We start from the raw sequence: 27,038 nt of genomic DNA, 5'->3' as shown, positions 1-27,038 counted from the left end.
ACTTGGCCTCTGAAGAGTACCTACACAAGGGTACAAAAGTTCTGATTTGTATAATTATGTCGATATCTAATAGTTTGGTTTGGCTCTTGGCTAATTACGGTAACTAGGTACTCCTGATCCTTTGACTACGTGACTATTAAACCCTAACTGTGTACTAAATTTCAGATCTCTGAGTTTATAGGAAGTACAAGTTTTATTTTGATGCTCTTGAGTGAGTTAATGAGTGTCGTTAATGCAAAACTTTGCTTTCCCTTAGCTTTGGAACTAAATTAACTACAGACTTGAAATTTTTGATGAGTATGTGATTATAGTTTACTGAATGTCAGAAATTTCTGCGTTCTGATCTAATCCAGATTTTCGTAAATAGGGGCCTAAAGATGCCTCGAAACGGTTCCAGTAAAAGACGGTACGGCAGTGTTTGTTTAGCTCTCGACTTTTCTTTGTGAACCTAAATTCAAAGACAAAATAATATTATTTAACGTAACAATCAAAATCAAAAAAACTTTGTAAAGTTCTTGTTGACATTTTTCAAATAGGTATGAAGTTCGTACATTTAAACTCAACAGCTTCCATATTTTTTAATGTATCGAGAGTTCGCGATCACCGCCATCTGCGGGCCGGAGATGGAACTAACGCTCGTCTGGGAGGGTCCCTGTCGGGCATGCGCGGTGCGGCCGCAGTCCCGTCCACCCGACTATCGAGCAAAGCAACTTCACTTCAGTAAACGTCTGAAACTCTGAAGTATTCAGTTCATTTCAAGGAGTGTTGGAAAATTGTGTTTTTCCGATTTATTTCGCATCTTTGTGGAAGGCATGGTAACAAAATGAGTGCCCGATTCATATTTAGATATGTGACTGATAGTTTGAACTTGGTGAGTGACGCTTATTGTTATTTACATTTATAGTAATGGTTTATTTAGATAAGTTAACGTCGACAATTTGCCTTTAAAATATGGTATGTTTTAGTACAAGACACCGTAAGGAAACCTCTCTATGTAACTTTAAATATACCTTTTTTCGTTTGATATATTTGTTGTGTTATGAAACGTCACAATGTCTGTCTTACATAATCTTCTACTATTTGCAAATTGCGTTAAAAATTCAACGCACAACTCAATGCTCTGTTTTTTAAAAGTGATTCTGACTTGTAAATAATAAGAAGAAGATTAATAAATAAATTAGAAATTACCGTGTTGATAAGGAATAAAGGTTGACGGGAAATGAGTGACGTCTCGCGGTTCTTTCGTGTAAACTCGTTTGGAAACGATCTCATTTTCCTCAATCTCCTTACATTTAGGTTGTTACGATGTATAGTAATCTATAAGACACAGGTTTAAGAGCTCAACAACAAAATATTAAGCTTCATAGTACTCCCTAGTAGTTTTCAAGTGGAAATCAGGTGACAAGCATATGCACTTGACTGAATCTGATGCACTAGAAACCAACCTATTTTCCACTCGGAAAATACTGCGTCATTAAAAGACTGTTGTCTGTCTTTAATGAATAATAAACTAAAGAAAGTCGTTATGACCTTGCGCTTCTACGTATGAATTTTATATACGCGAGATGTAGGTTCGATCACATTGAAAGTACCAGAGTGACTTTTTAAAGTTATGTTTCTCATTATTCTCTGTCAAATGATAAAGGAAAACGTTTGGACGTAACCTAGATTTTCAAATTTTGAAATATGAAATTGCTAACCTGAGCTAGCCTTGTAAACAATGCTCAAAACATACCGGTATTGGTAAAACACATTGCCCAGTAGTGGGACGTATTTTGTATGATACAAAAATGCAGAGTTTAAAATGATTTGTAAATACATTTCAGGTGGAGAATGAAACGCTGTCGCGAGTTTGCGAACCATCTGCGTGGCTCCTGAAGTACTTGGTGGAGTGCACAGCGATCAGGCTGCAGTACATCCCCATAGACCTGCGGAAGTATTCCTCCACCATCATTTAGTAGCAGTAGCAGAGAGGGACGAGGCTGATGCCGGCTCCAGTCTCCAAGCCGGTTGGAGAGACGTGTGAGTACCGATATCATCATCGTCGGCCTTTTTCCCAACTATTTTGGGATCGGCTTCCAGTTTAACCGTATTCAGCTTTCGTTTCACAATCTCTGATTAGCTTCTATCTGGCAGATAAAATGAAAAATTTGACATTTTTTGTATGAAAAACTCTGTCAAGTAATTTAACGGGAACTGGGTGGTGAAACAAGCAACTACGACACATTTTGTGTAAGGAAATTGATTTAAACAGCTTGCGAATTCCAAAACAGCTGAGCGTTTGGCGATTTTTTTTTACAAATTTATCTATTATCCTCATTGGCGACCGTTCTATAATCATCATCATTAGCAGAATGTAAAACATTCTATGTCATAATTGCGTTCTTAATACCTATTTACAATTGTGTAATGTAAAATGTATCTATACTGCGAATGTCTAAAAATTTACGTTTCTTTTGCCTAATAGTAATCATAGGAATATTTGTTTGATACATTACTCATGAAATTCGTTTTCTCTGATTAAGTATTAAATGATTGTTATAATCAAAGAAATCTTATATTATAACTAATTCACCCATCAAAAGTTGTTTGGCCAAATCCACATGCCACGAATCTTTGTGTGTACTAAGAGCATTATACATACGAATAACTATCGGTCGAGCCGCTTCGCAGGAGTACCTAATATTGTGATAAGTGAATTTTAAAATAAAGATATTATCCAAGTTGACTGGCAGATATTGTTTTTTCATACGTTTGCATGTAATTGTCCAATTATTTGACAAAACCTGTTTTGATTCCTAGCGGAAACAAGCGGTGCTCTGTATTTGGAAGTCCGAGACCCTATGCATTATAACATCGTATTAGAATAGAAAGAAAGTAAGCCTAAAAACAACCCTTTAAAACCTGTTAAATGCCAGTTGGCCTCAAGACACTGAGGTTTTCGTACTAGTAGGCTAAAGATAAACAAATCCGTTGAAAAAGCCAAAATATTATGACCTAACCAGCGGTCGAAACCTCGATCTATATTTTTAGCAATTGCATTGTTAATATAGCGGCAGTACACGTTATATGTGAATATTTAAACCGTCTAGATTTCAGGGTTCATAAGATGCAGAGTAATGACGGTCGGACAGACAGACAACAGAGGCCTATAAAAAGGGTATCGAGATTCTAAAAACTAATTCATATGAATTACTTTTACCTTACTTTCCGACAAGGGATGCAATGTAATCGTTTGACATTTGAGTCCAAGACATTTGAGCAATTCGTAAGCTAATAAAGAATAACTTTCGGCCCTGCTCGCTATACAATATTTATTTTTACAAACATAAGAGAAAATTGGTCATAAGTGCCTTTCGAATAACCTTTACACACTAATACAATACAATAAGTCATAAAAAGCCTGCAACCTTGGAATGACATTAAATCTATGACAATTTGAAAGACATACATTTAGAACTTAAAGCATTGCAATTTTTTACTCAATATTAAACATCATGCGATATTCTTCGTCATATAATTTGCTAGCAGTTTGATTACTAAAGACATGATAGTATAGTAAGCAATGTTTACTGGTTCTATTGCAGATGGCCGTGCAGTAAACAACATAATAACAGGAACTAGTTCGTTTAAATCGATCGGAGCGAGGTGGCGGGCGCGACGTGAGCGGCGGGCGCGTCATGTGGGTACCGGCGCACATGACGCACTTAGGTATCCGTCTGTTGCAGACTACACGCTCATAATAAATGCCAAGGTAAGTCTTTATTATTCACACAAAGGAGTTACAAAGAAATAGGTTTTCTAGAAGACTCTATCGTTATTTTGTTTGTAGCCACAAAGTGACACGTATTTTTGCTAAAAACACTTCAAAACTAGAACGAACCTGAAATTATTGCATCGAACATTCCCAGTCTTTAACAAAAGGTTATTTAATCAGAAAACCAAACACCTTTATCTTTAGTTTGCATCTTTCGTGCGTGTTAGTTCACCTGTAGCTAATTAGTTACTCTGTTCATTTCTAAGATATGTTAGGTTTCGTGGTGTTTTTGACATGGATTCAAACCCACTTTTGGTAAAATAGGTGTAGAATTAAGCACAGTATAAATGGAAGTTACTAAATAGTTGTCTGAAGTCATTTGGATGGAGATTTTGGTGGATGAAGACAGAAAGTTGTCATTTTGATTTTCTCTTTTTGCTTTGACTGAGTTTATAGTGACGATTGTTTTTAAATTTGAAAGCTAGAGCTTATCATGTGGTCCCTTGTATATTTGAACAGGATCCGACAAGCATTTATTGAATTATCCATTTGAATACGCAATGTCATCACCGAGTAAAATTGTAAGGCATGCGCGCCTAGCATTTGTGAATTCGTAACTTAGTTGTGGACTTATATTGTGAGGAACAACTGTACGATTTTTCTTACTAGAAAAAAGAATGGAAAATTAAAAAATAGTCTTAACTTATATTACTTCCACTTATCTTGGTTTGTAGCTGATGCTACCTTCTTGCGTCTATAAACGTTTATGCTTGCTGGTTAATATTATTCCAGAGAGACAATTATGTTAATCTTCTCAATAGAAAAGATACACAGAGACCTGCGATCATTGAGATCAACTCAATACGATAAAGGTTGTCGAGGTATATGTATTAGTATACATATAATAAAATCCTTAATTATTTATGAATACATGACTTCATGTAGATATAGCTAGGTAATGCTTTTGTAATTCAGATTGTATTTCAGAACAATGTTGCTTTTAAACACGGTTTTTTAAAGCAATGTAACTTCAATTTAATCATAGTTATACTACCACACGGTTAGAAGTGGTTAGAAGATATAAGTAAGGATTTATCGATTAGTTTTTTAGACTCCACCCGATTGCGGCCAGTATTTGTTAAATATTTCATTACTGCTCTGCTTCTATTAATCATAGCGTGATGGTAGATATATATCTTATAGCCTACCTCAATTAAGATACCATTTATCACTGACATAATTTTTCAGATCGATCAAGTACCTGAGTAATAAGTCTACTCCACCACGCTTAGTTACTCTCCGTTATTTTTACTCCTTTCTTTATCTTTCGGTGCCCATGCGGATGTGAGCGGCCACCGCGCAATATTTTTCAAATAACTGGAATGATTAGAATCTTTTCAAAATAACATATCGCCTATGTTAATCTGGGATAATTAAGCATTCAAATTGTGAAAGAGTTTCGCAATCGGTCCAGAATTTTTTGAGTATGTTCATAAGAATAAATTGTTTCATAGGTGTGGATGATAACAATACCTACAGACAAAATTAAACAAACAAAATGTGTGCAGCATAAAGCAGACAGTCACTCGTTGCTACGGTCAAAAGTACACTGACAAACATAAAACACAAGAAAACATTTCCTACTAATCACTAACATCTCTATTATTTAAAATTATCGTGTCACGGTGTACGAAATTGAGCTTCTCCGAAACGGCTCGACCGATTCTCGTGGAATTTTGCATCTACATCAACAGCAACATCAACATCTATTTTTCATACCCCTAAATGTTAAAGGTTACTAGGTAAACTGGTGTTAAAGTCCACTCCTATTCTTTTTTCAGTTTTTTGCCCATATTCTTTCTTTTATTATGGAGCAGCATACAAAAATACATACAAATTAACGTTTTCAAACCTACGATCAACCTCTATTTTTTTAAGGCAAAACACAGTTTGCTGGATCACCTAGTATTTTTTATAACTAACACAATGTTCTTAGTTCAATATCGCAAACATGTGCCCTTAATAACACAAATACATTGCTTACTTACAGATGGAGTTAGATGTACTTGCTGAATCAAAAGAACTAGTTCCTGTGAAGAATTCTCATCGAAGCAGCGCTTTCGACTCGTTCATAACTAACTCAAACTTGGACTATTTGCCAAATCCAAGAGAAACTCAAGAAATAATTTGGCAACGAGTAATGGTCGAGTAGCCGGGATTGTCATCAGCGCAAAAACCAGGGTGCGTTTATTCTTTACTAGATTTTTCTACGGTTTCGGAAGGCACGTTAAATTGTGGGTCCCGGCTGTTATTCATAGATCTTTAACAGTCGTTACAAGTAGTCAGAAGGTAGGAAGTCTGACAACGATATACCATACACCAACCTATAGAGTATTGAAAGAGGAGGTCAGATAGGCAGTCGCTCTTTGTAATTCACTTGTAGTTAGACTGGAAGCCAACCCCAGCATGGTTAGGAAAAGACAAGGATGAAGATGAGTTTTCCCGCGGTGTCGCTTGCACGGACGTTAGAGTAGTTATGATAGCAAAAACTATACTGACTACTTGTGGCTGTCATTAACGGCATATCTTTATTCACAGTTATATAAATAAATTTTAAGTTTTTTTTGTCCAGCTGCTTGGCTTCTTTAGTATGATATACTGTCAGACCAAGTTTCTAACACAAGTATCGTAATAGTTTAGTAGATAATCAAGATAAACACTGATGCTTTCAGACCAGTGCGGCCATCAAAAATATTAACTACTAGCTGTTGCCCGTGGTTTCACCCGCGTAGTACTATTTTTTTGCCGCGATTTTTCCATATTTTCTCACCTTTTAAACCTTCCCTGGACTGGTACGAATATTTCAAGTAAAACTAAAATTCAACTAAAATTAGCCAAATCGGTTCAGCTATTCTCGTGTTTTAGCGAGACTAACGAACAGCAATCCGTTGTTGTATAATATAATAAGACTAGCTATATCATTCGAGTGGTAAAATGACTGACAATTCATTTGCGTCATTCATTGACGATCTGACAAGTCAATTTCTTGTAACCAAATTCTGGACGTGCTTCTCTCTAAACTGTATTATCTATTATACGAAAACCGATTAGCGTAAAACTGACACTAAATGTTAAGTAAAGCTTACCACAACAACACACGAAAGAAACACAAACGCACAGACAAACAGGCAAAAACTAGTAAAGAACATTTTGGCTTCGAAATCATTAGTAGAACAAGAAAAATGTTTACAATTTTCTGTGTTGGTAGTTATCTATACTAATCTATACTAATATATAAAGCTGAAGAGTTTGTTTGTTTGAACGCGGTAATCTCAGGAACTACTGGTTCAAATTGAAAAAATCTTTCTGTGTTCTATAGACCATTAATCGAGGAAGGTTTTAGGCTATATAACATCACGCTGCAACTAATAGGAGCGAATATACAATGGAAAATGTGAAAAAAAAACAGGGCAGGTATTAATCATAACTTATCTCTTCTACCCACGGGGACGAAGTCGCGGGCAACAGCTAGTTTGTCATAATTTTCAACATGCTTCAGTGAAATAAGTTATCATCGCATAAAGAGGCGAATGTTCTTTCTCGGTATAAAAAACACATGACCAAATCATCCTAATATTGTTGATATATTTCTCTGATAGCTATTCATCTATCAATGAATTGGTAACAAACGCATATTCATTACCTGACCTTCGATTCCAATTCGCTCTTGTTATGAGTGTACGTAATGATTATTCCTAGATATAGTACTTCAATCACATCTTTATATAATTCTAACTAGCTGTTGCCCGCGACTTCGTCCCCGTGGGTAGAAGATATAAGTTATGATTTATACCTGCCCTGATTTTTCACATTTTCCATTGTATATTCGCTCCTATTAGTCGCAGCGTGATGATTTATAGCCTAAAGCCTTGCTCGATGAATGTTCTATTCAACACAAAAATAATTTTTCAATTTGGACCAGTAGTTCCTGAGCTTAGCGCGTTCAAACAAAGAAACAAACAAACGCTTCAGCTTCATATTTTAGTATAGATAAGTGTCTATGTAACTGAACACCTAATAAACGAGTGAACCGATTCGAATGATTTCTTTGTATGCTTTTGGTTGGTACAAAGATCACCGGTTCAGCGAGTACTTCTATTTTTCTATAGTCCTAATTTAACTTCAGGACAGTATAGATGTGGCTTTTAACAAAAATGTATTAAACACAACAACAACTACAAAGAAATTTAAAAAAAATATCTAATTGCTGTTATACATTGGTAATAGCAATGCCGCATTTTATTATAAACTATTTTAAGAAGAAGAAATCCAAAGACCATCGTATAGTACTTCTAGATAAGAACTTACCTAACTAAATGGAGTCAATCAATCAATTTTTCAAGTCAATAAATAAATAAAATTTAGGCTATCGAGATCCACTACTGCACACAGGTCTTCCCCGAGTCATGCCACTTGAAGTATTATAGGAAAATTTGATGAATTGTAATTTGGCTGTCTTGCCGGGACAGCTAGTCAGATGTATAAATATTCACTTGATATTTCTTAAATATCAGATAAAAAATACGTGATTACAAAATCATTACATTGCATAAAGCCTTCATTCGGAAAATTGGAAATAAAAACGTTGTCATTTGACATTTTGCACTACTTACTAAAAAATTCTTTATACACACATGAGAATAGGATTTGAGAAACTGAAATAGTTAATATATTACCACAATCGTATTCTTATCGCAAAACGTAATCTTTCCTATCTTTGCAGACAATCAGATAATGTTCTAAAGTTATCTAAGTTTAGATGTATCAAATAATGATTCCGGATGTACATTGTTTGACAAGCATTCAGAAAGGTTTCAGTATACACACGAGTATAACAGACTAGCTGTTGCCCGCGACTCCTTCTGCGTGGTTAGAAGATATAAGTTAGGAATTTATGAACAGAAGCCCTCGAAGATGAAAAATTTTCACTGTTTTTTTCCACATTTTTCATTGTCTCTTCGCTCCTATTAGTCGCAGCGTGATGGTATATAGCCTAAAATCTTCCTCGACGAATAGTCTATTCAACACAAAAATATTTTAAAGAATTTTTCAATTTGAACCAGTAGTTCCTGACATTAGCGCGTTCAAACAAACAAACAAACTCTTCAGCTTTATATATTAGTATAGATATACATATGTATATGAGGATGTTACTTTTCGAAGTGACCTTCCGTCTTTTCATCTCTGTATTTATTTATAAGTGACAAAGACATGACAACAACGGCGATATTTTGAGCTTCATTCGTCTCGCTGTTAACAATAAACAGCTACTATTAATCAACTGGATTTCCCCAGTCTAAGCTGTACTTGATCAGTAACGCCAGGATAAATACTTAATTATCAACATGACACACATACAGAGTTTTGCCTTTATAATGTTAGCGTTTTTTTATGTGAATTGTGTTATGAAGTTGCCAAATTGACTTCAAACTTTTTTTTGTAATCTTTTCTGTTCAGCCTGAGTATTTATGAAAAAATATTACCACATTTTTCTGCGCTGTCTCAATAATATCAAGAAAGCGTTACTTTGTTTACTTCTAACCATTTCAAGGAAAATATTGTCTTGAAAAAAAAACAACTTCAATAAATTTAACAGTATTTGATTTACAGTAAGACTGTTACTCCCAACCACGTATCGTAACGCGGAGCTACTGGACTCCAAAGATGCCTGATTTCTAATCAACGGTTTCCTTTTTACTCACCACTCTCTCAAACTAAATAGCAAAAAATCTTTATAAGCAAAAGTCCAGTCAGCCACAATAATAGTAATTTGTAAGAAAAGAGGTGTCAAGCATTCAAATACATAAAAACAATTAATACTATACTAAGCTATCCTATCTTTCAAATGGGGTCAAATTTGATTGTTAGGAGTCCATCGCGGACACATAACGTGACATGTAATCATTTATATTAATATTTGCGTGATTGATTTACTCACATGATTTCACCTTGAATACCATTTTCTATTGTTTCCAGAAATAATTCGTGAAAAAGCTTGAAAAGTGAACGAAATGGTTTCGGAGTCTTCGAAGAAGATCTGGTCAGCAGCGGCTCAGCAGTGGGACTGCCAAGCCTGGCGCGAAGCTGGCACCGCCTTGATACCTTCCGAACAAATATCGGCCACAGTGCAAGGGACATTGGCAAATGAGATATTTGTACGGAAGGTACAATAGTGCGAGCAAGTACAAGTTGTCGAAAGGAATAGGAGAAATGATAAGCACAAAATCAACTGTGTTTAGTGTTTAAAAAGTTTCTGAAAGCATGTAAAACCAAAATTGTAATGGACAAAATCAACCATCTTAATGAGGGGTGTGTAGCACACTCCTATATGCCAGCGTTTAATCAACTCTTTCATAACATAAATAGTTAAAGACAGGCGTTTCTAGAAAAGCATTTATTGTTCTAGGACAGGGAAATCTAGCAATATTAGGAATGGTGGAGGCTTTATCAAGATCGTAAAACATAGACACGTAGGGGGAAGTATTATATAGTCATAGTAAAGAACCCAATGCCTCCAAAATAACATGTTCACTGTCTGAAAGTAAATGCTCAAAATTTTCAGTAAAATTAATAAAAATAATACAATTACTTTGCATGCTAGAACCACGCCACTTTGAACGGCGAAAATACGAAATTTAATTATTGAATTGTACGTCTGTCTAATTATAACTAAGAAGATTGTTTGACAACTTATATTAGTGTGTCTGGCGTTATTTACTTTCCTTTTCTTCTATGTCCTATGATCAAGATATGTATATATTTTTATAAAAAAAATATAAATGTTATATTCTATCTACGTTGGATGCTACTAAGCTGATATGTCAGTCGATCGCACGCAGTCCCGTCGAGGAGTGCGGCAGCGTCGTTGACAAGAAATGAAATTTCTTTGAAAACTATTTGTAAAATCTCTGAAATATCGTGAGTATGCTTGGGAAATGGGTTGGAGAAAATGGTTTTGGGAAAAAAGTTTGGAATATGGATTTGGGTAAAAAATGGATTAGGAAATATTTAACTCGTTCTATTAATGTTACATTTTTCGTCGTCAAATAGTGCCTAGTTCCTAGGTACCTAGGTTCCTAGGTACCCATAGTAATGGTACTATAGTAGTTCCTGTAGCCTACCATGAGGCACTTTATGATAAAAGCTTTCCTTGTAAAACATAGTTCAGAATATCCTCACTTGACACTTATTTGCATTGTATTCATGTTGATAAATTGTGTGCCTTTTTCTAATAAATTCCATGGATAGCCCAGTGCTTTGATTTTGGTTTTTATCCTCTTGCTACTATTGCAGTCCTTGGGTGGTAAAATACGCATGCCTCGTAAGTATAAACTTTACTAGTAAGTATATTACAAAAGAATTCGATTACGAACACACGCAAACATAGTGCGATATTCGCAGATCTGATAGCACCTTGGAAATAATATACAAATCAAAGTAACAAGTCAGTTGGAAGCACTTTTTGCATGTCGTATTACTTGGACAGCTCCCAGATTGGCCCGCACAGCGAGAGAAGAAACTGCACAACGAACTCTCCAGCAGCAGTCTTGTAACGTTGGTAATTGAAGGATATCTAGACGTATCTTAGTTATTAACAGTTCTACCTAGGTAAATATATTTATTACAATAAACTTTTCATGTTAGTATTCGCCTAAAATATCATAAATCATTTTAAGTCGATTCGCATTTAAATTTGAATGACAGAATTAAACTATTGAACACAGTGTTGTCAGATCAGAAAATAAAATAGTCGACTAAAAAATCGACTAATCAACTAATGCAACATACTATCGAGAATACAGCGAGTGCATTTAATGGATCGATGCCGGTTCCTAGCCGGCCATGTTGGCGCTAAGCCAACTTTCATGACAATTTATGATTTTGGAGTGGTAGAGTTCATCCGAGGCGCGGCAACTATGCAAATAATATACTTTTCTGAACAGTATATGAGAGCCAGTGCTAGTCTATGTTGTGAGACTGGTACTGAATTGGCGGACCCGAGCGTGAGGAGTCATTCTCTTCGAGCTTACAGCATACCCTTAAAAGCTCGTCCCTGAAATCATCATTCGTAGTTTACGCCTCACTTAACCTGCCAAGCCGCCTAATTCGGTACCAAGCTCACAGCATTGACCTGCACCGGCTCTCATGCTACTTAGAGAAGTACATTATTTTGTACGTCCACCGCGGCTCAAAGAAACTCTAACACTGACGACATTACTCGTTTAATAACTAAAGTACCGCGGCCAATAGTCTATACACAATACAACGCGGCAAATACATTTGAAAAACACTTGATTTTCAACCATACCACTGTAAAACAAGGCATTTATTTGAATAAACCAATACTTCATGTATACCTTATTGACTTAACCGTCGTCAATTCGACGCTATCAAACGCGTTGATGTTTGATTGGTCGTTATCGCAGCAATTGGCGTCCACAACAACGTGAAGCGCGATATTCGAACCTCTTAAACAGCATCGTATATTGTCTATACGATAAGTGCTAGGCCACAGTAATTAATGCAAAATGATCGTAGTCGAAGCACAAATCAAATGCAGGATGACAAACATTATGTTAAGAGCTGCAATCTCAATTCTGTAAAATGGTGGTTTAAGTTTGAAAATCCCGCGCTTAGGTCCTGCGTTTTGATTGGGTGCCAGGGACATATCTAGCAATCTAATAATAATATCTACATAGGGCGCCGCGCATGTCATGAGAACCCCTCAGGTACCGTGCAGGGAAGCTGTTCTAGAACATTGTCGGTCAGTCACCCCGCGCGTCGGCTGCCGCGTCAGCCTGCTCTCGCTATCCCTTGTTGTAGTTGCAAATATAAAGTAAATGGTGATAGATATTAGTTTATAAACCTAACAAATAGCAATTCTCGAAAAAAACAATTGATAATTACACATCAAAGGAGAAAACTGCCGCAGCCATGTTTATAGAAGATTTGGAAGATGAATTCCCCGGTCGGCACGTAATAAGGCCAGACTCAGACATGAGCAATGATGATGAGGTGACGAATCTTCGAAAAAGAGTGGAAGAACTTCAACATTTGCTTGACGATCCTGAACGTAAGAAAAATATCAACGAAATCTACTTACCGGTATTTGACCCGGATGAAGACCAAGTGAGCATAGAGGAATGGTGCAGGCAGGTAGAGGCACTGGTTAACTTTCGAGGATGTCCAGAATTTATTGCAATAATGAAGGCCCTATCTAGCCTAAAGGGACGCGCCAAAGATTGGGCAGACGCACATACTCATAGTCTGGAAACTTGGGAAGACATCAGAAGAGAACTAGTAGCACAGTTTCAGACAAGGCACATCGTCAACGTAAATAGATTTCGTGAGTACACCTCGGATCACGCTGAGTCATATGCAGAGTTTGTAAATAACGCTTGGCGTCTCTTCTCTCGCATTTCGCCAGGAGCGCCCACAGACCTTATAATCGAAGCTGTCATATCAGGGGTCAGGCCCAGGTCGTATCAATACCAACTGTTAAGATCGCTTCCTGAAACGCAAGCAGGATTGATAGCGGCGCTGGGAACTTATCAAAAAATTCCTGTAAATGTTACTAAAGCGGACTTCCAGGCTTGGAATTCTCAAAGGCAGATCAAGTGCGGGTTTTGTGGCCGATTTGGACACGTTGCAAAGTATTGCAGGGCGAGGAGGGCGATTCACAGGAACATCAGTTGGCATCAGGGATACCAAGGGCAGATCTCAAAAAGATATTGATATAGAAACAATCGTGGAGCCCCATCCCCAGCAGCCCCACCCAGAACAGCCACCGCCACCGTAGTCACTGCTGAAGAATCGACGGTCGCTACAGCAAGCAACGCCGCCACAACCAGTGCGTCATCTTCGCTCGTTGTGTACGGCGAGCAGGGCTCGAGCGACAGTCGGTCAGAAACAGGTAAATTATTCTTATCTGCTTAATGTGATTAGAGATAGATGGAATGTACTCTTGCTCAAAGTGAAATTGATGACCGTAAAGAATTTAAATAGCCGAATTAAGTTGGTTCTCTAACAAAAGTATAGGTTAAACAAAGAAACTTGACGACGTAACGTATGAAACATAACTGTATATCATAGATAGATTTCATTTAAACTGATCAAGTCGCTCGGTAGTACTGGCAAGTCACGAAACCTGTTGAAAAGCAATATCATTCCCACACGTGAGAAGTTTAACACTTGTGACTCAGCTAATGCGATGTAACTTTGTCTTGGCTCCTTTTGTTTGAAGTATGTATATATTTTATGCAAAGGTGATTTTATTCGAAGAAAATCGTATATTTTCAGCTTTTCTAAGTTTAAGTTTTCATAGTAAAGCGCATAAGTTATGTGGTTTTCTTTCCTTTGTTGTTGTTTTATTAAACCGGCATTTTGTTTTTTTTTTGTTTCTATCAACTGTAGGCTCATTCTGAGGCTGATGTTCGCCTCAAAACGATCCTACAACTGATAAGAAACCTTGTCTTAGCTCCGCGAAGAAAATCCCGGTACATCAGTACCAGAACAGTGGAACACGCAAACGTAGCATATAATTATCAACCTTATTCTCACGCTTCAAGGATTTCTTTCGAAGCGACCCGTCCCTGACATATAAACGTTACATATCGACCGTCCTAATATCGACGTTTCATTGGAGCTTACAGGGCGAGGCGAAAGAAGCGCGAACTACGAATTATGCAAAGAATATTGTAAATCAACAGCTGACTGAAAACTGGCACTTGGATATGCCTGAACATGATTAATTATTACTTTTCCGATTCAATTATACGCATTAAGCATTATAGTTAGTCTTGTTTCCAATGTTGCTTATATAATCCAAATAGCCCGCTTTGTAACTCGGTCTCCGATTGGCGCGGCTAGAGCGGCCGCGCCAATCGCGCAGGTCAGGGCAAGCGGTGTGAACATCGCGATGTTCACACCGCTTTCCTTGACCGAGCTTTTCTCGGAAATGCCAGAACTAGCTACTAATAACAGAATCGACTTTTAGCAGAAAATCTATTCACACGAAGTCATTTAGTAGGCATTAAATAAATAAATTACGTTTAATTATATTAAGAACTGCTAGTTAGCACTAAATCGCAATTGGCTTATCATCCATAAAAAATCGCTCAAAAAGTTCGCCAGCATAAAACTTAATAATTATCAATTTGAACAGAAATCTGAAAGATTCATTCCCCATTAGAAATTACCAAAATTGCCAAAACGCATTTCAAACTAGTGCTTTGGTTGAGTTTTTGTCCTAAATAACAAAGGGCAGGTCGTGGGAGGGGGTCTCCCAGTCAGGATGCGCGCGCTGGGGGTGCCGGCCCCCATCCACCTGGCCATCAATAATGGAGTAACTTCACACCAGTCATATTCAATTCCCGGACCTCCGAGAGACACGTACTTCTCGATAATAATTCTATTTGTATAAATAAATTTATATTTTTTGCTGGTTGGTAGCTAATTGTGAAGTGTCACTTTAAAGATGAGTGCTAACATAATATACCGTCTTCTAACAGAGAGCTCGAACCAGGTGAGCGAATGTTTACCTTTTATTTATTTATAATGTAATTGCAATTATCTGTCATAACATTGACGTTATGGTAAAGTAACTGGTGCTTGAGTATATGTTTACGTATCTTTAAGTGGACACCAGGGGAAGAAAAGTTGTAAAATAAACACACTTTGTATTGATTTCAATCTAAGTGACCGTAAAAATATAAATAAACAAAGATCACTGTCAAACGAGGTAAGAAATATGAATGAGTCGTTTTGTTTATTTTTTCCTAGAAGTTGACAACACGTATCTACCGAACACTTACATATCTATGAATCAATAACAGTTACACTCTCTGTAGTACTCCGAACTCTAACGAACTCGTAACGTTTGTAAATAAACCACTGATATTTAAATAGTCTCTCAACTCATAAACAAAAGATAATCTAGACAAAAAAGCATAAAAATATTTTATTCATAATATTGGTTGTAGGTCGTCTTAATTCGAAGTAGTGCTTGAGTTATGACCTAGTTTCGGGCGTGCATACGAACGTAAATCAGTTCACGGGGCATTTTAACGATTTTGCTCTGATCGCATCGGATGCAGGAAGTTGCCAATAGGAACTGCTGTAACAAGCATTTATTGATTTTATCTCGTTTGATTTCACTTTACCAGAATATCTGTTTATATTCTAAAGTACATATATTATACTGTACAGTCTAACTTTTACATATTTCCAACTTGATTGATTCACTGCAAAAAGAAAACGATGCTTATTCATTCGTTCAATGTAAACAATAATTATAATTTCTTACTGTTTTAATGTTTTATATTGACTTTTATTTTGTTTATACATTTTCAGGTTCAGGTTCCGTTTCAGGACTTGCCATGACAAACAAGGCCATGCATATTTTAAATTCTTATTATATCAATATTAAGAATGCTGAAGAGATTGTTTGTTTGTCGCTAATCCCTAGAACTACTGGACAATTTGAACAAAAAATATTGAGAGCTATCACGCTATGATTAATAGTAGCAGGGCAGTAATGTATTCCGATTTTAAAATACATAACTTATAATGTTTAAAGCCTCGCGGACAAAGTCCAGTACGTAGTATCAAGTACTAATATAGATACAACGGAATTGCAATCAATTGGTTTTTTAACTCTCAACAAACTGTTGATATGGGACTTTAATTTTTAAAGTATTTAAGGTTTAATTATACGCTTTAAATTGGTTTAATTTTTAAGGTTTATTTTAATTTTTAACTTATAGGTACCTACTACCTGAGTGAGGTTCTTGTTAGGATACCTAACACAGTTATGACTTTGGGATATCCGAGTTTGTCACTCTAATGGCAATGCTACATTCGAGTTCTGCTGTCTTCGGCCTAAGCATTAACCATCGAATAACCATATTACTCAATGATAATCAAATTCCCTAACTTTGTCCTTGAAGGTGGAGAAGGAGACTGCGTCACGCGTATGCGAGCCGTCTACATGGCTGTTGAAATATGTCGTCATATGCACGGCGGTGCGGCTGCAGTGCTTCCCGATAGAGAGACGCAAGGGCTCCCCGTCTCAGTACCAGCGATCACCTACCATGACACCCCCTCAGATACCGAATGCCCCGGGCCTAGCAGCCCCGAAAGGCAAAACAGTGACAGATTGAATTAAACAACACGTATGTTGAGACAAGCATGTTCTATGATGACGATGATTGTCTGAAATATTTTTTCCTTATCTTTGTAATTCAATGTGTTTGCGTGCAGATAACGATTGGTATAATGTTGGTAGTTAGTTGTTAATGCCTGCGTGCACATGCAGCGACCTTTTACCTTTTCTCGACAATTATGCTTCGCGACCGATTGTTGCTATGTGTTAAATAAAACGAGTAGGCTGTGCGCAAGTCAATGTTGTGCGATACAACGTCGACTTCCCTTACGGAGCTCTGTAACTATGCGACCTTTAATCTCAATATAAATTGACTTTTGCGAAATTGGAAAACTTTTTCAAATCATAATTGTACCAATGATGAAGTACGACTGGCTACGAATGTTCCTTATATTTTGATTACTTTTGCAGATTAAGATACATACGCTGCGGAATTTAAAGACCTGTTCACAAGCACTATCTCTGTGTTCAAGATCTTATGGAACCCAGCGGTCAAATCTGGAGCTTTTCTTTTGTTATTCTATGGAAAGGATAAACCCAGTAAGGCATTGTTCTATGGAGGGTTGAAGGCTGCACCGGCTACATTGCAAAGGTGAGTTTGTATGATGATAGATGGGTGACTTAATATTTAGAGAGGTATAAGGTAGAAACTCAAGTCAGGCCTATAATTAGAACTGGAATCAATATTAGCTGATCTATCATCTATCTTTTAGATCGAACAAAATTTACTGTAAAATATTAATGAGCGATGGAGTCTAATGGTGTTTATTATCTATATAAGATTTATACATTTTGTTCTTGTCTGCAGGTGTGAATGCCCCAGAATGATAAATAACCCGAGAGGAAGGCCGCAGCCCAACCACGCGGCCGCAGCGGGCAGAATGGAATCGAAAGACTGAATGTAGAGCGGGATCAGAAGAAACAGGGAATTTTTAAAATATTTGCCCAGCTTCTGAATGCGATGGGCTAGTTACGAATTTACTAGGGTCACACACACAAACAACAGTTACGAGTCTCGACAGAGGTGAACGTGGTGGCTGGCGGGACGATCTGAATCCTCTCCATTCATATTTGAACGGTAGGGTTCAGGAAGTCTACATTAAGGGGACACAACTGCCGTGGTGTGCTGTGACCAGCTAATTCTACAAGGGTCAATTCTTGGTCCTTTATTATTTTTCGTTTACAATTTGACCACATACTAAAGGGAAATCTTACAGTGCTTTCTGCAGACAGTGTAATGACTTAATACGTGTTTTAATTCATATTAATTCTCAGAGCCTAATGTTAGACAAGTGAAATACTGTGTTCAATATTAACACAAGACTTGAACGTGAATATTTCTGTAGTATTAGATATTGCTTTAGGTGTTAAGCTGTAGGGGCGCACGCATATTAAGGGGTTGCCCGACAGCTCGGCAGTAATATATGTTAGGACATTATTTAATATGAGTAGACATCGCAGCTCTTTATTCCTAATTAGCAAGGTAATTGGTTGTGGGGAATGCTTTTGTCATTTAGGCGATGCCCTTAAGGCGCAACACCTTCGCGGTTCTCAATCCCGGCGATAGTCCCGGATGTAATACCTTGATGCCAAAAACAGGTACTGGCTGGAGTCAAACGACGTGGCATCCCTGACCGTGCGGTGGGGACTGCCCTCGAGTGACACCTCGACTAATTTTCCTGCAGGATGTAGTAGTTAAGGCATTTGACAAACGAAGCCCCAGTTATTTAGTAAGCAATATTGTATTTCAAACTATGAATGTTTCAAATGATCTTATTGTACTCAGTAGTTTTATTAAGTGTATGTTTAAAGACGATGTTCTCCTCACGTATGATCCTGCCAATAGTTTGCAGATTACTTGATGTCAACAAGTTTTTAATATTTAGTAGGTATTAGGATCTCAAACAGTATAACATAATATATTCAATTTGATGTGTGTAGTAAATTAAGGTTATTTCAATAATTAATATTTAAATTAAACCGACTTCACTGTAGTTATTAGCATTAGCACTTCTGGCAGTAATTTGAAAACGATTAAAAATAATAAATGTTTGCATCTTAATGTTGTAGTTTTTAAGGATAGAAAGAGCAAATGGCATATAGCTATACATATACATACATTGTAACAATACCTGTCCCGGCGTCCACATCGACTAGCTACGAATTTTGTCAATTTCTTTTTTAGAAGTCGGTATGTTTAGATTAATTTATTTCACTTGAAAGTTTTAGACTGAGCTGCGTAGCTATTAAGACAACTGTGTTTTTATTATTTTCTACTTCATTAATATTACTAACTAGTTTTACTATTTTATTGTCGTTTGGGTGAAATTATTTCATTTTCATGACGTAAAATGCTTTTGTTGCATTTGTTTATTTAAATTCAATATTTTGTATTAAGATATTTTTTACGGACTTTACAAATTCAATATGTATGTATATTTTATAACTAAGATATTGCTAAAGTTGTGTAGGATTTATGACCTATATTTTTTGACATATTTTCAACAAGAAGAGACTACAATCTTGTCTGCTCAAATCTGCTTCGGTTTCTCCTCAAGACCAAGTCAGAAAATCTAGGTACACTGTTCTCACAAAGTCTAAACGTATAATTGTCTAGATGTAAGTCAAAATCTCAAATTTTTCGGTGTTTATTATCGATGGTAGTGAAATAAGGTATTTAATGGAATGTTTAACAGTATTCAACTGTAACTCTATCTTTTATCAAATAAATCGTATTCAACTAACGAGTATTGTTTCATTTGCCTTCTTTATTTTAGTTTTTAACTATTAGCGACACCAACGTACTTGGTCACGTACATGAGGTGCGTGGCGCCACGAGGGCCGCGCACCCGCCTCCGGTACCGAACACTAAAACTGACGCGCGCGCATACTCATTGTTAGTTTGATAGTAGTCTAATCAATATAGTCCAATATTCGCAGTCCAGCATTACTTTTATACAGCCCTCCCTTAATAGTACATACTATTAATAAATAATAATCTTTTATGGTAACACTGTTTACTAGGAGGACATAGAGTTTCTACTCAGCCCACCCATTCCTGAAGTCATTGGTCACAGTAAAATAACATTTCTAATAGATTACATATACGAGTATTTCTTCCACGTGAGTATCGATGCATGTATATATATTATCATAGTAGATTATCAACTATCTCCCTAATTAATTTTATCAAAGTTGATACTTGGCTTTAAGCTCCAAAAACTAAAACTTATACCAACAAGACCAAGCCAAATTACCATAAGCCTCTAACGACACATGCTTACGGTGGGTCAAAGGAAAAATTCGACTATTTTCCTCACATTCAAGGCATGACAACCCAAAGACAGAATCTACATACAGCTCTATACATGGAGCCAGGTTCAAGCCCTGGTCCTGTTCAAAACCTGTCGCTGACTGACAAAAATGGAGCTTTGAAAAGCGACTTTTGTCGGACTGACTGCTTAGCTTAGGAAACCCTACCGCTGGACACGAAATTGGAGCTGCAATAACTGGCTGGAACAGCACCACGGAGTTTTCATATACCGATTGACAAAAGATGTAACCGGTCATGGTTGTTTAGGTAAGTAGTGATGCGATTTAGTCGCTCTCTCTCAACCCTTCTCAGCCATGTTCCACGCAAAAACTTTTACAAAACCACCATGTTATCAAGATCAACAACTGATAACACTTCGCACCACAGGCTAAGACGTTAAAACGACCAGTGACCACCATAAGGTCGAGCTGGCGTGTTTCAGGGAGGGCAAACTATCTATTGGACTTTGTCCTTCTGGACTCCAAAGGGTAGGAGTCCAAAAGGACAAAGTCCAGCCAGAGTCCTGGCTCTCTGGCTCAGGCTGCTGAAGGGGTAAAAGTGTTTTTAGTCGGCGAAAAGGACTCAAAGGACTTTCGCCCCCTGAAATAAAAGACAACCCAAAAAAAAAAGTTACTTGTGCTACTGAGAACACCTCAAAGACCAAGAGCAACTTCAAAATACTTCAAAGGGGCATCTGCCGCTGACGCTCAAACGAACTACCATGCAGAGCGCAATCTACTGGATTCAAATCAAAGACTGAATACTACACTTAAAAATATTTACTCCGGGTGATAGATTTGTTTTATTTTATGATCCCGTTTAGTAAAAAATCAGTCTTTCACCAGGCTGCATCTCAAGAGCATCGAGCTGGATAATGGCTGCACGGATAGTTGAGTGGTTAAGGTCACGAAGCAAAACTCACTGCACGCGACGTGTCGCGGGTTCGATCCCCGCGCAGTACGAGCATTTGTGTGATCCACGAAAGCTCGTCTTGAGTTTGGGTGTCTATGTGCATGTGACTTGAATGTCTGTGGAACCCCCCCGACACACAATGCCCGCGACACAATGATTGAAATTCCTTCATGCGGGAGTCACTAATTTTTTTTTCTGTTACCGCAATAACTAAAAATGTAAGTTAAGGAGTGATTAGTTTATTGAAGGTGATAACAGTAATTTAAGTGGGTCCGGATTATTGAGGTCCTATCACTCTAACACGTTCAATTAAGTTTCTGATATTGTTTTCTAAAGTTACAATGTAAGAGATGCCGACAAAGAATGTCATTTGTACAGGCTGGAATAAGTATAGGCGCTTTAAACATTATGAAACTTAGAACATCTCTGCCACTAGAAGGAAGTCGCGGGCAACAGCTTATTATAATAAAATTTTGCAAATTAATGAATATGTCGGCGCGGCTTTGGGTGTCAGGATAGCCGACATCGGGATAGGGTATTCTATAAAACACATATTCACGCCTTTTATCTCATTATCGTTTAATCCTAGCCCTATCTGGACTTATTCCCAACAATGCCCGCCCGTCACCGCTTGCTATGCGCGCTGGAGAGAATAAATGGCGCAACAAACTCCCCAGCCTTGCGCTGTCCAATCATTACACATTATATAGTTACTTTACTGATGCTGACCACGATCCTCAGATATGAGGGACCGATTAAGAGAGAGAGAGAGAGAGAGTTACTTTACACAATCTATATTCACAATATTAACATCACAATCGCTAAATTCGTTACGTAATAACAATTCAATAATCACTTTCTTAAATCGTAAGCAATAAATAATCAAGTCTCTTGTCATCTTGATACTTATAATCCACTATTCTAAATTCAAATATATCCGCTCTTTTATTTTACAACCAGCCAGTATTGGCGCGATCAGTAACTATATAGGTTTTATGAATGAGGTTGCGAACTATTTATCACAAATGAGATTTTAATCAAGATTCAGCTATTCGTTCTCATGACCACCTCCGACAAATATATGTATTGCCGCCTTCCGATTGCTGAAGAGCTCTGCTGTAGTAAAACCTCATTACCGAACTGCAAAAGTTATTATATTTTCAAAGGACTTGGATAATTTAAAAAGTTTTATGAGACATCTGTGGAAAAAATATATTATGTCCAAAAAAAAGAAATCTTACATATTTCGCTTAGCAACAGTTATTATTATACACAGACGAACTAGGCTAAGCCTGTCATTCGGGTATTAATAATTAATCTAACGGAGTCAGATAAGGCCGATTAATTAAGTCAATTGTTTACTGTAGCCCAACTTGGGACAACAAAAAGAAAGACTACGCAAGAGAAAAAAAATAATAGATGACTGTAATTATGTTTATAAAAGCATAGAATAGGGTTAAGTTGTTGTTAAGTCCGTCAGACAGATTTAAAAAATATGTTGGATAAGTATTTTTTCTTTGATCTAGTAAAAAAAATAAATGGACAGTGGAGTGATGACTAGCTCCCAGTACCATAAATTTCATAATCTTCAGTGCTTTTAATCTTCTTAACTTATTTTTAGTTTTGTGAAACGTGGCTGATGCCAACACATTTTTTTATTCAAATACCTACGAAATTGTCTTATTTATCGTACTTTAGTAAGCTCGAGTTATTTCGTTGGTCCATATAATCAAACTGGGTTTAAACGTTCGCAGAGAATTAAAACCGGTCATTTGTAAATATAGCACTAAGGGTTCGATACAAAGAGCCAAAAAATAATAATAAAAAGAAACGGCTCACAAATGTGTGCCGTTCCTTTTATGTCTGCCCCAACCGTAGCTTGACCCCGATTTTGATTACTATTATTTTTTGTTTTGACTCATGAGAAATGTCAACTCTTTAGCTCTAATACTTTATGACATAAAGCTTAGTGACAGACCCGCAAACAGCCCCAGCCAGTATTGTAGTCAATCTTAGTATTATAGTTCCGCTACGGCACTTAGAAAGTTCCAGACAAATAAATTACTAATTACTAGTCTAGAATAACTAAAGAAATCAAATCAAAGCATCCCAGAATGATAAGTTTTTAGTGTTTAGTTACATTAAAACACGGATTGGACTGCGGAATCCCTCGACTGATGAACCTACTTGTGGGTCTAGGCAATGTAGTTCCTGTTTTGTAACTAGATGGTGTTGGCGTCGAATTAGATCGCGCTATCGTTGTGTTCCACGGTTTAGTTGGGTGGGCAACTCGCCTCTTCGTGTAATGAAGGTTCGCGAAGCCGTCTGCAGAAATTTTTGTAAAAGCTATATTTCACGCAAGTGAAGTAGCTTTAGAAGTCCTTGTCATACACGCTAGAGTAAGGGATTCTCATCCTGAGTTTCCTTTTAATGAGAACGATCGTTGAGTTAGTTAATTACTAAGCTAACGATAACTGTTTTCCACAATGTGAGTTCTTGAGTGATAAACGTAAATGATAGTCAAAACTGTAGTCGTAAAAAAGTAGTCATTAAGCAGGTTATTTAAGACCATATACACAGAAAATATAATATTAACTGACTCTAATATCTATCTATTATCTAGGTTTTGATACGATTTTTGATTCGATGGAACCCAACCTGGGACTCCGAAACAACCTTTACTTATTTGATATAATTAAACAAGACAAGAAATTGTTTTTTAGCTAAAATGCAGCAGACTTGTGTCACCGTTTGACGTGGCGTCTTATAATTCGCTGGAACCGGCTGCAGGCACGAAAAAATGAGGCGTTCCAATTAAGGCGGGTTCAATATTTTTTCTTATGACGTTGTCACAGACAAACAATTATTTTTTGGACGTCACATGTTGATTTTTCAAGTCTCTAATATTAAATTCAATCTATAACTTGCTACTAGGCAACTTAAAGAACAAGCTGCAAAATTTGTCTGTCAGAAAATAAAGTAAAATAAAATCCATCGTTATATTAATATAAATACATATATCTTAAGAAAAACTTAAAGAGGTGCAGAAGATTGGAAAGTTTTTTTAGGGCGCCGCCGCCGCCAGCGTGCGCGCGTTGCGGCGCCCCGAGCGGCTGCGCCGTACCTAATGACACATCATAACATGTCATGTTTGTCATCGTTTAATTATGACTGTTTAGTGTATATGTATTATGAACTATTATATCCACTACATAACTCAAAAATATAAGGATTTTGGTGCTAGCGACGGTGTGGCGACGCTGCCGGGTGCATCGCGTAGGCCGCGGCTGCCCGGTTCTGCGTGCACGGAGAACCTGAACAATTTGTGTTTTTATTTTTATAATTGTTTTTGTGTTTATTTTTAACTTTTAAATGTATATGTCCTCGAGCGCGGGCGGTGATGTGTCTGGGGGTTTTGTTATGCAACCCACGTCATCTTCTACGAGTTATTTAGTGTGCTGCCCGTATTTTTCTCAGGCATGATATTTTAAGGGTAACCGGGCTTAAGGATGCATGTTGGGAAAGTCCACAAATCCCAAAGTGCGTCCTCTTGCCCTGGCCTCAATAATCCGTCACCTAATGTTACCCTCACGACACCAACTCAACCATTCGGGCAAAAATTATCTATTTTGAAAAACTCTCTTCCTATTCTAAAACGTATTCCTCGGGGTGCAAGGCCTTCAGTTGCTCTGCATCTTGCAAGATGTGTTCGCCTTGCATCTCAAGAGAATACAATAACTGCCTGGGAACAATTACTCACCTTCCCATATAAAGTTTTACATTTACAGAAAAAATCAGCTACTCAAAAAATCTTTGACATCACAAATTAAAACAAACTGTACCACATTGAACCTCAGTTTCGACGTTAAATTCTCATCTAAAAAACACAACTCCTGGCAACAACCTTATTTTTCCTAACCCACCAGACCCTAATTTTCACTCATTCCAAATTTCAGTGAACCAGTTAGTCGCAGCAATGGCCTGTCTCTTCAGGTCATTTAAAGGATTTGACGGGTCCCAGCGCTGGTGAAGCCGGTGAGTTCCTTTTGAAAGAGGTCACTGCTCTGACTAACCTGATTCTAGAAGGCAAGGTCCATAAGGGCATCATCGATACACTTTACGGTGCTAATCTTTGTGCTCTTCGCAAAAAAGTCGGAGGCATTCGCCCGATTGCAGTGGGATCAACTTAAAGACGAACATTTTTAAACATTTTCAAATTCTAGCCGCTTCAGTTAGGTTTTGGTTCGAAAGGTTGTTGTGAAATTGCCGTCCATGCAGTTTCAACATTTTTGGCCTACCGGAAAAATGTGGTTGTCCTTAAGGTTGATATCAAAAATGCCTTTAACTCTGTCAATAGAGATACCTTGTTGGCCAGAAGTCAAAAATGAAACCCCTAAAATTTTTAGTTTTCTTTGGCAGTGCTTCAGAACCCCATCTAAATTAGAGTAAAAGATAATCTTTTGAAGTCTTCCTTCTGTTGCCAACAAGGAGATCCTCTCGGGCCAGTGATTTTTAGTTTAGCAATACACCCAATCATCAGGAAACTTAAATCAAAATTAAATTGGGAATTGGGTCAGCCTTTGGTGTGGGGCGCGACATGCGTCGACACCCTCGCGCCATCCCATGTTCAAAGGTCAGCGGTCTCGCCGGGCGCTGCTGCTGGAGCCGCGGAAGCCCTAAAACAGCGGAAATATAATAACCTTGTTGGTAATTATATTTTTGAGCTGTTTGGGGTCGAAACGTTCGGGACATGGGGACCAGGTCCACGAGTTTTTTATAAAGAACTCGCAAAGCGTTTGGTCGACTCTACCCATGATCAGAAGGCTGGTCTTTATTTTGCCCAAAGAATTAGCATTGCCATACAACGTGGCAATGCGGCTAGCCTTCTGGGCACGTTTCCCGAGTTTGGCAGGGATGAAGATGTCTTTTTTGACGCTTTGTAAATAATGTATATTTTTCTTTTTATATTGATATAGTTTTAAAAATGTAAATATTAGTTTAGCTTAATTTATTGTAGAAAAAAATATTTTAATTGAATATGTAAATAAAAGCAAATAGGTAGGTACTACTAAGTTTTGTAGTAAGTAGTGTAATCATGAAGAACCGTTCTACAAATATTCGTTACGGTCTGTTTCAACAAAACTGCCCACTTTTCAACCGTCTTAAAAAGGAAGAGGTTCTTGATTGGTTTTTTTCTTGTTACTTCGGAGGTTCCGACTGGAAGATCCCATTTTTTGTTTTTTTTTCCTTTAAGGTGATAAAAATGTCATAATATATACCTATTATGTTCCCTGGTCCAATGGTCCATAGAGTTTTTCTCAGTATTTTTTCTTAGTCTCTTTTTCTCAGTAATTTTTGTAGTTAAAATGGCAAAAAGTAAAATATAAGTTTTTATCCGAAAGTCTTATCTATACATTTAATAAAATTGTAGAAAAGTGATAACTTTACATTGAATATCTTTAAAAAAGAATAATTGCAGGCGAAAATATGATTTTTAGATTTTTTGTCTGTTTGTCTGTTTATCTGTCTATCTCGCTTTTCGTTACAGCTGATGAGCAGAAGCCTTTTATATCTATAAACAAATAACAAATTATCTATAAACTACTGGATATATTTGGCTAAGTTTTGCATGAACCTTGTCGAACGCTTGATACAACATATATACAAAAATCATAACTCTACTACGCGAGAGGCATGAGCAGCAACTTTTTAAATTTTTGAACACACCATAACATCGTGTAATACAATTATGAGGTGTATTTTCACCGATTTAGAAGTGGGCAGTACGGTCATTAATTTACAAAAAAAACATCACGCTATTTATTTTAAGACTC

At 37.1% G+C, this 27,038-nt stretch overlaps 3 long non-coding RNA genes across 5 annotated transcripts; all 3 read left to right on the top strand.

The window, feature by feature from the left end:
* The first annotated feature begins 1,987 nt into the window (after positions 1-1,987).
* Positions 1,988-11,069, top strand: LOC113499862. The gene is made up of 4 exons (XR_003401152.1): positions 1,988-2,022; positions 3,588-3,754; positions 5,808-5,998; positions 9,794-11,069. It is a non-coding gene; the product is annotated as an uncharacterized LOC113499862 (long non-coding RNA).
* Positions 11,070-12,115: 1,046 nt separating this feature from the next.
* LOC113499854 lies at positions 12,116-19,723 on the top strand. 3 transcript variants are annotated; one of them, XR_003401150.1, is made up of 4 exons: positions 12,116-13,730; positions 16,765-16,989; positions 17,391-17,571; positions 17,788-19,723. It is a non-coding gene; the product is annotated as an uncharacterized LOC113499854 (long non-coding RNA). The 3 variants fall into 3 exon arrangements; XR_003401151.1 differs by lacking the exon at positions 12,116-13,730 and adding an exon at positions 14,871-15,341; XR_003401149.1 differs by lacking the exons at positions 12,116-13,730; positions 16,765-16,989 and having other exon boundaries at positions 17,006-17,571.
* A 4,564-nt stretch (positions 19,724-24,287) lies between these two features.
* Positions 24,288-27,038, top strand: LOC113499847. The gene is made up of 3 exons (XR_003401148.1): positions 24,288-24,353; positions 25,161-25,239; positions 26,753-27,038. It is a non-coding gene; the product is annotated as an uncharacterized LOC113499847 (long non-coding RNA).

Source organism: Trichoplusia ni, chromosome 1, assembly GCF_003590095.1.
Source record: "Trichoplusia ni isolate ovarian cell line Hi5 chromosome 1, tn1, whole genome shotgun sequence".
Taxonomy (NCBI): domain Eukaryota; kingdom Metazoa; phylum Arthropoda; class Insecta; order Lepidoptera; family Noctuidae; genus Trichoplusia; species Trichoplusia ni.
This window is presented reverse-complemented; position numbering and strand designations above follow the sequence as displayed.